The sequence below is a fragment of the Phocoena phocoena genome, chromosome 17, assembly GCF_963924675.1.
Source record: "Phocoena phocoena chromosome 17, mPhoPho1.1, whole genome shotgun sequence".
NCBI classification, from domain to species: Eukaryota; Metazoa; Chordata; class Mammalia; order Artiodactyla; family Phocoenidae; genus Phocoena; species Phocoena phocoena.
In genome coordinates this window covers 50,168,586-50,181,600 of record NC_089235.1, presented here as the reverse complement: position 1 = coordinate 50,181,600, position 13,015 = coordinate 50,168,586, and the positions used below count along the sequence as shown (strand labels likewise).

At 34.8% G+C, this 13,015-nt stretch overlaps 1 pseudogene; it reads right to left on the bottom strand.

Moving 5' to 3' along the window:
• LOC136136910 (elongation factor 1-gamma-like) overlaps positions 1 to 13,015 on the bottom strand; it is a 73,525-nt pseudogene that overhangs the window by 46,113 nt on the left and 14,397 nt on the right.

Sequence of the window (13,015 nt, the reverse complement as noted above, 5' to 3'; positions counted from 1 at the left end):
AAGTTTCTCTGCCATGTAATGCATTTATAAAGAAATTCTGCTGAGTAATCAGAGGCTGGGAATGGCTGGAAAGCCAAAAGTTACTGTTTCAAAGTCACAATCTTGAGGTCTAGAAATCTCAGAGACTCTTGTCACACCTTCTCATTGTCACTGAGTATCATAGTTCTCAATCCCTCCATTCCAGACCCTGTTGTATGCAGTCTCATAACATCAAGACCTCATAGTCTCACAGCCTCATGGTCTTGAAATCTCACAGCCTGTGATATGGAAAGATGTCTGTAAAACACCACTACACTATGGAAACCACTAAAATCCCCCAAGACTGCACAGCAGTTTCGATAGACTTTAAGACAGTTCATATTTTCTATTTCTTAAAAGCTTTATGCACAGCAAAGAAAACCAATGATAAAACAAAAAGACAACTTACCTAATGGGAGAAAATATTTGCAAATGATATGACTGATAAGGGGTTAATATCCAAAATATATAAACAACTCATACGACTCAATATCAAAAAACAAACAACCTGATTAAAAAATGGGCAGAAGACCTGATAGACATTTTTCCAAAGAAAACATACAGATAGCTAACAGGCACATGAAGAGATGCTCAACAATGCTAATCATCAGAGAAATGCAAATCAAAATCCCAATGAGGTATCACCTCACACCTGTCAGAATGACTATCGTCGAAAAGATCACAAGTAACAAATGTGGGCGAAGAAGTAGAGAAAAGGGAACACTAGTACACTGTTGGTGGGAATGTAAATTGGTGCACTGCTATTTAAAACACTATGGGGGTTTTAGAAACCTCAGAGAACTAAAATTAGAACTACTATATGATCCAGCATTTCCACTCCTGGTATATATCTGACAAAAACAAAAACAGTTATTTAAAAAGATACATGCACCCCAATGTTCACAGAAGTATTCTTTACAATAGTCAATATGTGGAAGCAACCTAAATATCCATCACTAGATGAACAGGTGAAGAAGATGTGGTATGATGCAATGGAATATTACTCAGCCATAAAAAGAATGAAATTTTGCAATTTGCAACACATGGATGGTCCTGGAGGGTACTATGCTCAATGAAATAAGTCAGACAGAGAAAAGCAAATACTCTATGTTATCACTTATACATGGAATCTAAAAAAGAAAACAAACAAGTGAATGAAACAAAACAGAAACAGACTCAGATATAGAGAACAAACTAATAGTTACCAGTGGGGAGAGGAAAATGGGGAGAAGCAAGATATGGGTAGGGATTTAAGAGGTACAAGCTACTATGCATAAAACAAATAAGCTACAGGATGTATTGCACAGCACAAGGAATACAGCCAATATTTTATAATAACCTTAAGTGGACTACAATCTTTAAAAATTTTGAATCACTATGTTATATATCTGAAACTAATATTGTAAATCAACTACACTTTCTCAGAATCTTAACGTCTCATAGTCTTCCAAGTCTTGCAGGTCCACAGTCTATCTATCAGGCTCAGGGTCATGAAGTTCTGAGGTCTAGAAATATTATAATGTTTAGTTTCAGAGTCCTCTGAATTCATTCTCAAAATGTTATGGAAACTATTGTAACCAAATCCTGATACAATTCAATTTTAGCTATCAATCCCCTTGGCAGCATAGAAAATTGAGGGTTGGGCTGAAAAACAAAAGGTCTTGGATACCTGTTACTAAATTGCAAGCATATTTAACACAATAGCAGGAAGATCAATGAAACTGAATTCAAGTCAATGGAATTCAAAATTCTAGTACAGAAAGAAAAACAGATTGTGAAATAATGAGCTTAGGATTCACAAAGATTCCTTACACAGGACACAAAAAACATTAATTATTAAAGAAAAATTTTAAACTTATGCTCCTCAAAATATGCTGTTAAGGCACTAAGAAGTCAAGTCACAAAATGAGAGAAAACATTTGCAAACATTTTTCTGACAAAGCACTCCTATTCAAATATACGCAACTATTTATATTAAGAAAAACAACCCAATAAAAGTGGGCAAAAGACTCAAAAAAAAAAAAATTCACCGAAAGTAGATACATGAGTAGCCAGTAAGTACCTCATAAGATACTCAACATTAGTCATCAGTAAAATAAAATCAAAACAATAATGTGATAGCACTTTACACCCATTAAAAAACTGACAAAATGAAATGCTGATAATGACTTAGAGTAACTGAAACTCTCATACACTGATGATAGGAGTTAAATGGTGCAACCACTTTGGAAAACTGGCAAGTTTTCGTAAAGTTAAGTATATATATACCTACCCAATGACACAGCATTTGTATTCCTAGGTATTTACCCAAGAAAAGATGTGTCTCTAAGAAGATTTATCCATGTTCGTATAGCTATATTCATTTTCCAAACAGGAAATCACCCAAATGTTCATTAACATTTGAATGTCTAAACTGTGGAATATTCATACAATAGAATGTTCCTCAGCAATAAAAATAGACTACTGGTAAGCAGAGCAACATAAATAAGTCTCTAAATATTATAACAAGGGAAATAAGTCTGACACAGAAACGCAAGTACAATACTATTCCAATAACTTTAAAATTCTACGACTTCAAAATGGTGATAGTAATAATCAGTGGTTTTAGTAGTGTAGGGTTGACTGAAAAGGGACATGAAAGAATTTTCTCTGGTGGTAAGAACAGTTTGTATCTTGACTGGGGTAGTGGTTACATGGTGTATATGTTTGTCAAAGCTCACTGAACTGGTCACTTGAAATATGAGCATTGTATTGTATGGAAAGTACATTCAATGAAGTTGATAGAAAAATAAACAAAAAGAAAAGAGGAACCATTTTAAACAATTAGTTTAAGTATGAAAAATCTTTTCATTTCTTAATGAAATATTAATTATAACTACCATTTACTGAATGTTCACTATTAGTCAAGGACTGGGATAAGCATTTTATATATACAATCTCATTCAAAACATCACAATAAAACTATAAGGTTATATTAGTTTGAAATGCCTAGATACAAAAATTTTTGGTCAGATGAAAAATATCATGATTGTACCAATTTACATTCCCACCAACAGTGTAGGAGTGTTCTCTTTTCTCCACACCCTCTCCAGCATTTATGGTTTGTAGATTTTTTGATATGGCCATTCTGACCAGAGTCAGGTGATACCTTATTGTAGTTTTGATTTGCATTTCTCTAATAATTAGTGATGTTAATCATCTTTTTATTATGGAGAACAGTATGGAGGTTCCTTAAAACACTAAACTTAGAACTACCATAGGATCCAACAATACCACTCTTGGGCATATATCCAGAGAAAAGCATAATTCAAAAAGGTTCATGAGGGGCTTCCCTGGTGGTACAGTGGTTGAGAGTCCGCCTGCCGATGCAGGGGACGCGGGTTCGTGTCCCGGTCCGGGAAGATTCCACATGCTGCAGAGCGGCTGGGCCCGTGAGCCATGGCCGCTGAGCCTGCGCGTCCGGAGCCTGTGCTCCGTGATGGGAGAGGCCACAACAGTGAGAGGCCATGCACCCCAATGTTCATTGCAACACTACTTACAAGAGCCAATACATGGAAGCAACCTAAATGCCCATTGACTGAGGAGTGGATAAAGAAGATGTGGTACATAAATACAATGAAATATTACTCAGCCATAAAAAAAGAACAAAATAATGCCATTTGCAGCAATATGGATGGACCCAGAGATTGTCATACCGACTGAAGTAAGTCAGACAGAGAAAGAGAAATATATGATATCGCTTATATGTGGAATCTAAAAAAATGGTACAAATGAACATATTTACAAAACAGAAATAAAGTCACAGATGTAGGAAAAAGAACTTACAGTTACTGGGGGAAGGAGTGGGGGAGGGATAAATTGGGAGATGGGGATTGACATATACACACTACTATATATAAAATAGGTAACTAATAAGGACCTACTGTATAGCACAGGGCTCTATTCAATACTCTGTAATGACCTATGTGGGAAAAGAATCTAAAAATGAGTGGATATATGTATATGTATAACTGAATCACTTTGCTGTACACCTGAAACTAACACAACATTGTAAATCAACTATACTCTAATAAAAATTATATAAAATATCATGAGACACACACAGAATTTTCCTTTGCCAAACACACCATTCACACCAGATAAGAGTGATTTTTGTTTGCTTCATGGACTATATCCTTTGTATATACTGCCGCGTAATCCTTATGTTAACTAGTTTACGTTCTGAAACATTTATTTCACCAACTCTGTTACTGTCAGCAGAAACAATCCTGCCATATTTCCTATTTGTTTGGTATCATAACACCTTGGCATCCACAGCTGGGTGGGTCAGCTATCCTGTGTGTTGTACTGCCAGGGTCTCTTCTAACCAGACAATAAAGATAAATCAACAGATACCATCTCTGAGGAAAGAAACTATCGGCACAAGATTAAATCTTGTTCTGTTTTCTCTTATTCTATAGCAAAGTGACTAAAAATAGTGTTGCCTAAGTTTTGTTCCCTCTGTCTCCAGTCTCCTATCCAGTCTTCTGGAAAGCAGAGAGGAATTATATGTCCTTCAAGTCCTGCAAAGTTCTAAAAAGACTTAGTTTGTTATTTACACCAAGGTACCTTTAAACATTTGAATTTTAGATCGCACATGTAGCCTTGAGAAGTTATCAAATGCCACTATGCATTTTCTTGGTCCCACTACAGTAAAAGCCATTATCTAAAAACATGACTTTTCATCATGAATAGTCTATATGCAATACTATCACTTGTCTTTCTTCTCTTCCTGTTTAATTTTTTCCTCAATCACATTGTAAACCAAATTGGAGCCATCAAACTTCTATGGCAATGAAGCAATCAATAGCTTGACTACTTAGAAAACCACAACAAAACCCACCTTTCAGCACAGTTACAAAACCTCAGACTCTTTTATCCTCATCTTTTACTGCATTGCCTTACAATTCACATCCACGTGGCTTCATAATGAGAAGATGGTTAGAAATGATATAATTCTTCTTGATAAGAAAAAATCTGAAGTCAAGCTAAAAGAAAATGTTATTTAAGATATTTTATGATGCTTTCTGTAATGTAGAAAATAAAGTATAAAATTACTACATTCTGATTGTTTCTTAAGAAAATGTGTTCACAATAACATAGCCATATCTGAAAGACAAGAATGGAGCTAAAGTTGTAAATTTACATGGGCAATAAAATAGGAAATCTCTCCTTTGGTTAAAGAGAGCTGAAGTGTTCAGTTCAAATGAAATTTATTAAAGGAATTTGAACAAAATTTGGCAAGCTTGAATTTTGCATCGGGATGTTGCAAATAATATATTCTGTGATGGTATTTTAATATGTAGAGCTATAAGCCTGAATATAATTATTTTGAAAGGGCTAATGCAAAGCTATATCTAAATGTCAATTTCATCTCTCTGAGCAATGTAATTGATTGATAAGAATTTTTATTCCCACAGTCTCTTCCACATACCATAAAAATTCAATGTTACCTCTCAGAAGAGATCTCAAATGATATGACATGTCTATCTCCAAAATAAGAAAGTACAATTAAATTTTATAAGTTTACTTTTTTATCAAAACAATGTATGATGCATAATGATTCAGAGATATGTGATATCCTTCTTTTATATTTTGGGAATTACGAATGAGGTCTATAACTTCATTTACATCCATATACTTTGTGTTTTCTTTAATAGTTTTAAAAACCCCAAACTATTTATTATTTTGTTTCCATAATAAAGGTAAGCGATTCTCAGATTTAGTGTTCCATTTTTACTTCATATCCTAAAGGTAGGATTTCTACAATAATTTCTCTATTCATGTCATCCTGGACTTCCTGTGATCCAAATATCAACATACATGGTAAATATATATGAGATAGTCATAGCAGAAAATGAAGGTATCTACCCAATACCCATTTAACTCTTCTTTCTTGCTAACATAACTGCAGTTTTGTTTGGGACATCAATATACCTAGAGAAAATAATTTAATCTCTCAGCCTCAACTGCAGTTAAGGATGGTCATGTGTTATATTTCTAGATGAGTTGTTGGAGATGGTTTTTTTAATAAATAAAAAAAGGGAGTCTTCTTACCAGCAATATGGATAAAATGCGTAGATAGCTTGCAAGCATGAGGAGAAAAAATCTGTGTTAAGAAGAGCAGATCTGGAAATCAGAAGGCAATTAAGTTTTTGATGATACTTGAGCTGATGCACCAAACCTGAATTACATATTTCCTAATTTAATGCTATTAAACAGGAAGTCTAAACCAAATCTGGTTAACCTCTTTGGTGCTTTTGTTATGTGCCCTGGGCACAACTGTGATACTGTGTTCTTATTACCTAGTTAGAAAAACTAACTTTTCTTTAAAATATATCAGTCCCTACCTTTTCCATCACTTCACTGATGAAACTCAGTCTTGCCTGATTTCTGAGCCAAAAGCAGAGAGAGCAATAAGTATATTAGGTATTTTAGCACCATCGTCTAGACAGTCTTGCAATAAATCTTGTCAAGAGATCAGGATTTAGCACCTGAGCACTCCTATACCCTGAAATAATGGCTTCGTCTTTTGAACTCATTTTTTCTCTCTAGCATTGTCGTTTTCTCTTGGACTGGAGGGAGGCTTAAGTCTCAGTCAATTTAATTCATATAAGAACCTGATATTCTTCTTAATCCTTGCCAGTGTCCTCCTAGAATAAGGTTGTTGGCTGCTGGTTAAATACTATGTTTCAGGCTGTGCAAATGTCTTATTTTGGGTTAAACTGTGCAGTCATTCATTTGCTCTAAGATCCCGTTGGGCTTCATGCCTGAAACCTCTTCCATTATTACTGATCTTGGAAGCAGATATTACCCCATGAATTTATCGTGCAATTTGAAATTCATAATTTCTTTCAAAGCTAAAAGTTTGTACTGGACATGGTTTGAAATTGGAAAGTCCACCAGAATTAGTAGTGATTTAAGGCTTGACCTGAAAATAACAGAAAGTGACAGCTTCTCCATTGCTTTTGGGCTTTAAAAATCTTGAAACTTTCAAGAACTGATGAGCCATAGAACTTTAGGGGCAGAGATTTACTCCTCTGTGAATCATGCATGTGTAAAAGCATTTTATTTCAGACCAAAAATTCCTCAAAGACTCAGAAGATCTGTATTGTTCTGTAGAGTTCAATAGGCTCTCTACTCACTATTGTCAAGTGAGAAAGGGCTGAGAGATTTAACTTTTAACTAGCCACATTTCAGTTGCTAAGATTTCAACAAAAGGGAATCACTCCTTTGCACATATTGATGAAAGCAACGTGAATGTGAATAGGGTGTGTGTGTGTGTGTACGCACATACATATATACACATATATTCAACTTCTATGACAACCATTGAAGAATTAATGATGATACTTCCATACTGTGATTTTAGTGAGAATAAGAACACTATACTTAAAGACCATTTTGAAGAATTATGTGGAATATCTGTGTTATGATATTCAACAGATACACGTTTCTTCCACAAAACAAGAGAAAGACCTTCAAACTATTATAGTTGTAAACACTATGAATTTTACACACTTCATCTAATTTAGTCCAGATAAGAAAGTGTAACTTATACGTACCAGTTCTGCTTTATTTACACGTGCAACTTTGTGATGTTACTCATTGACCTTTATATAAGAAACTAATCGATGAATCTATTTTGAACTTCAGACTCAAAGCATTCTATCTTTTGAAGGACTGATAGACATACATTTATCAGATAATATGAATGTTATTTTTCTTTGTATTTTTTTTTGAGCCTGAGTGCCAAAACCACAGAACTAGGTTCAAATGCTTAGTTACAGCAACCATCTCATCCCTTTTCCAGATGCATTTATCTCCCTTCATCATGACCAAAGTCCATGTGTATAAAGAAGTTTATCTTCTTTATCTTAAAAGCTGTTACCAATTTTATGTTTTTAAAATATTAAGCCCCTTTAATTTTGTGAGGTAAATAAGGGGAGAGTCAAATAAACATGTATGAAGATACAGTCAAAATAGTTGAAATGTAAAAATTGAAATAATTTGAACATAGTATGAATATTGAAATAATAATGGCTAGAATGTGAATATTGAAATAATAGCTAGAAAATGTCACATAACTAGTTTGACTACTATTTTAAATGGGTTGATATTTATTTTTACATTGTTTACAAACATGCTGAAGAGTTGGATCTTTCAAGTCAATTAGCCTGTTAAATAATACTATTTCAACTGTTATCAGAAGCAGTGAGAAATTACAAGGGGAAAATATGGCATAATTCTCTATGACTGACACTGTTCCAGCAGCATTTGCAATTTAATTTTGAAATACAAGTGATGCCAAAAAATGAAATCACCAAATTTTAACAATAAATATATAGGAGAAATAATTTATTTCTCCTATATATTTATGAGAAATAATTGCTTACCACAATGGTACAGAAAAATTTATTACTATACGATCATTTTACATTATAAAAATAAGACATGCAAAAGGGGTTTAGTTTAGAGAAATTAGCATTATTACTAACATCATTTTGATATAATTGAGAAAAAAATATGAGACGAATGAAAAGTTTTTAGAACATGATATTCAAGAAAGTTTTTAACCTTTGTTTTGTTTTCGGTCATTGTCAAGGTGGTTGTCTCAAGGTCATTGTGCAGTAAGCTATTAGTAAAAACCAAAACATGACTATGTAAATACTGTATGAGTTTCCCACCCTTATACTGAGGACTTTCTCTCAACTGTCTCCTCCTCTTGGTGAAATAACTTCATATTCCCTAATTTCAGCGTATTCCATAATAATATGTCTAACTATAAAATTATGTATTTATACAGTATGTATATATAAAACATACATACATACACACAACACTCAATACTCATGTCAATATTAGGGAAAGTAGGAGATTCTTTAAAATACATTTATAAGGACAAGGAAAAAGAGGCCCAGACAATACAGGTCAGGCAGAGATATCCATTCAGTGTAAACAGAGAGAAGCAGAAGACAGATCACATATTTCATTGAATCTAAAAGTCATTAATTTTAAGATTAAGTATTTTTTCATCACCAAGAAAGGAGAAAAGTTGCAGCCAATTACACTATGACGCATCATTGATTGGAAGATGCATCCTGATGTCAGTATTATTAAATGTGAAAAAGTCCATCTTAGAATCAATGAAATGTATATGTAGTATTTTGTCTCTTTTCTATTTTCAGTGATATCTTTTAAAAATATCCATTTTCAAAGATTACTATTTTAGATTAACATTAAAGATAAGCTTTGGCTTCAAACAACTGAAATATTAAATGAGAATGTTGATAAGCTGCAAAAGTTTCCTTTTCTAATGAGTTATTGCTGAAGTCTAAAATGTGTTCAGTGCCTTCTTAAAGAAAAAGCTTCCTTTGCCAATAAACAAGTCACAGATTTGACAGAAATGAGTGCTCATTATTCATGTCTGGAACTTCATGGGATCAACCCCGAGTTAATAATTAATGAAGAATTGGGAACCTATTTGTCTATTTTGTTTGTTTCTTCTAGATTAGTGTTTGAAGTGCAAATCTCTATTATTAGACTAATTTCTCCCTCCAATTTAGAACCCTTCAACAAATGTGTTATTCAGTCTTCAAAACAAATGCATTTACCTTGCTCAAATTAATGGGACTCTTAGGCATCTGAATCTTCCTTCCAAATTCGTAGTTCTTTTCATTAGCTGTTACATAATTAAATAGTGCAGTCTGCTATCTCACCATAGTACAGATTTTAAGCCCAACTCTTCCTTTTCTAATCAATGCTAAATGTTAACTCTTGGAGATAAAAAGGTCAAAGTCAAATAGGGTTATTGTAGGTTTCATTAATAGCATGACAGCTTTGAGTTATGAGCATAGTTTGTAAATTATAGTATGGATATCAGTTTATTAATTCATCTTCAAACTATATCTAATTCTATTAGAATTAGAGTAGGCTGAAAAGAGAGAAAATCCAACTTTAGTTAGTGTAAAATTAGAATAAGTCCTTATGCATGTTGCTTCTTTAAAAATTATATTTTAAAATATGAAATAACTATCCAGTAAATTGGATCTATGTCTGTCTGCTACTATATAGCTAACAGTAAAACAAGATCCCTCCTCTGAGCTGATGACATAGTGTTACCATGATGCCTGTGACCTGATTGAGACACTGACTATTTGAGTTACATAGTATAAAGAGCACACCACTAGCAACTGTTCTAAGATCTCGGCACCTTATCTGTTGGATGTTACATCAGCAGTCCCCAATCTTTTTGGCACCAGGGACCAGTTTTGTGGAAGACAATTTTCCACGGACAGGGGGGTCAGGGGATGGCTCAGGCGGTAATGCAAGCGATGGGGAGCAATGGGGAGCGGCAGATGAAGCTTTGCTCAATAGTCCGCCACTCACCTCCTGCTGTGCGGGCGGGTTCCTAACAGGCCGAGGACCAGTACTGTTCCATGGCCCCAGAGGTTGTGTTACATGACAAGAGAACAACATATGTGAGCTGTAATGTGGCTGCCATGAAAATCATTTACCCGAGTTAAGACGTACTGCTTTACTCAGGGCTTTTAGAGTAGAATAATTAAGACTTCCATTTAAAAATTAATTTTTGAATTAAAAAAACCTGCAATCAGTATTATTGTTTACTCTTTTATTCCGTGTCACATTTAATCTTTGTGCCTCAGTTTCCTCATCCAAAGGGACAATAATATACCAGCTTGGCCTACTTCTTAGGGTTGTTATATCAAATGAGATAATGTATTGGAAAGTATTGATACCTTACACTCCTGCCATAAGGCAATATGTGGGATACAACATGATTAAATGGCATAAAATAAGGAGCTGCATTTTTTTTCAAGGTTAATGAGCTGACTGGGGTGAACTCAGCTAGCCTCTAAGAAATTCCATCCCAATGGGTCCATGTCCTGTGTATGGTCTAGTGCCACCTGGTGGCAGATTTGACTTTTGGTTTAAATATTGGTGGGAGTAATTCTGGGTTCTGTGGCTGGTTGGAAACTGCAAGACTGCAGCAGGGGCTCCAAAAATCTGTTTGTTGTCTGTTCCACCCATATTGAGGATATCGGGGACAGGTAATAGTGGGAATGAGAGACTCAACTTACACCTCCTCAGCTGCTGCTGCTGTTTTCCTATACCAACCTATTCTTCTCCTTCTGCCCATCTCCACGCCAAAAGATCAGTCTATTCCAGCTGGAGGACATAAGGTGAGTGAGTGGAAGACAAGAGCCATTCCACCATCAACAACTGGATTATATCTAAATGTGAATAGACAGTATTTTTCCTTTGGGTGATCTTCAAACTACAAAGTAACATGAATAAAGTATTATAATACAAATACTATGATGACAATATCTAGAAGTTTCTGTAATACATTTTATCTGAAAAACACTGCCATTAAAAAAAAAAACTTTGTCTTTTCATGTTAACATTTGTACTTTTTATTAGCGGAAATATGGAAATACTGGTTTTCAACTCACCTTTTAAAATCCCCCAAACCTACTTAAAGAAGAGGCTAGCTGTGTGACAACTGAACCCACAAATGTAAAATTATCTAAAACATCACCTTGTGGCTTCATCTGACTGCAAAAGATACTGGGAAACTTAATCCCTGATGGGCAGTCACTTCCCAGCAAGAATTCTGCACAACAGAATGGAAAACCGTTATTCAGTGGACAGCTCAACACCTCTGCCACACCTATTTGCCAAGCTTTTATATATTTTGAGCACCACGTGGGGTGTTTTATAAGTTTGTAAATTGATTAATAACATTTAAACATTTGAAGATTTCACCAAAACAGATTTTCATAATTCCTTCTTCTCTTGGAAAAAAAATCAGATGATCTGGCAAAACTGGGCCCCCATTTCCTCTGGGCAACAATTGGTTGAAGGTGAGACGCAGCTGGCTGCATGCTCTCCAGTTTGCTGGAAGAAGTACCTGACCAGCTTCACTCATTAATTTGCCCTCCTAAACCTGCAGTCACTGAATTTGGGACCACTGACAAATCATCAGATGAAAAACTTTTCAAAACACTGGGAAATTCTAAGTTTTAGGGGATATTCAGAGAAAGAAGAGTCACTTAGTATAGGTGGCTTTTCTGTGCAAACTGCTCCAAATATAAAATTCAGAGCATGTGTAGAGAAAAACAGTAGGCATATAATGTCTACGTTAAAATCAAGTTAAGGATAAATGCATTTACATTTAGAAAGAGGGGGAAAAGGGAGTAAAAGAGAGATGAAGGAGGAAAAAGACAGGGTTAGGGATAAGCAGAAATGTAAAGAAACAGAGGGACTTCCCTGGTGGTCCACTGGTTAAGACTCTGTGCTCCAAATGCAGGGGGCCTGGGTTCAACCCCTGGTCAGGGAACTAGATCCTGAATGCCACAATTAAAGATCTTGCATGCCACAATGAAGATCCCATGTGCCACAACTAAGACCCGGCGCCAGCCAAATAAATATTTTAAAAAATAGAATTGAGAAGACAACTTTTTTCAAGTAGAGAGAGATGTCGGCAGCATTCAAAGAATTTGAAGGAATCTAATAAGTAGAAGTCTTCCTAGTATTTCATGTATTTAGCAATGTTTATCCAGCAAGAGATAACAATATAATGATGATGATGAATGATATTAATTCATAATGACAACTAAGATTTATGGAGTTCTTACTCTTTGCTAGCATTACACTAAGTGCTTTTTATGGATTGTTTCATTTGATCATTTCAGAATTATGGCTTAAAATCCACATAAAAGTATTGATTGCTTGCCTATGTGACAACAGGCAGACTGAAATGCAGAGATGTCCAGTGAGTTACAAAGTTCCTCTCTCCATGAGGGGAGCTTAAACAATTTCAATAAATTCTTGATTGGCTGCCCTAATGGACAAGAGAAGTAGTGAGAAACACTAAAGTAGTAGAAACTCTAAAGTTTGCTTCATAATTTATTATATGATATTACTTTGTAAT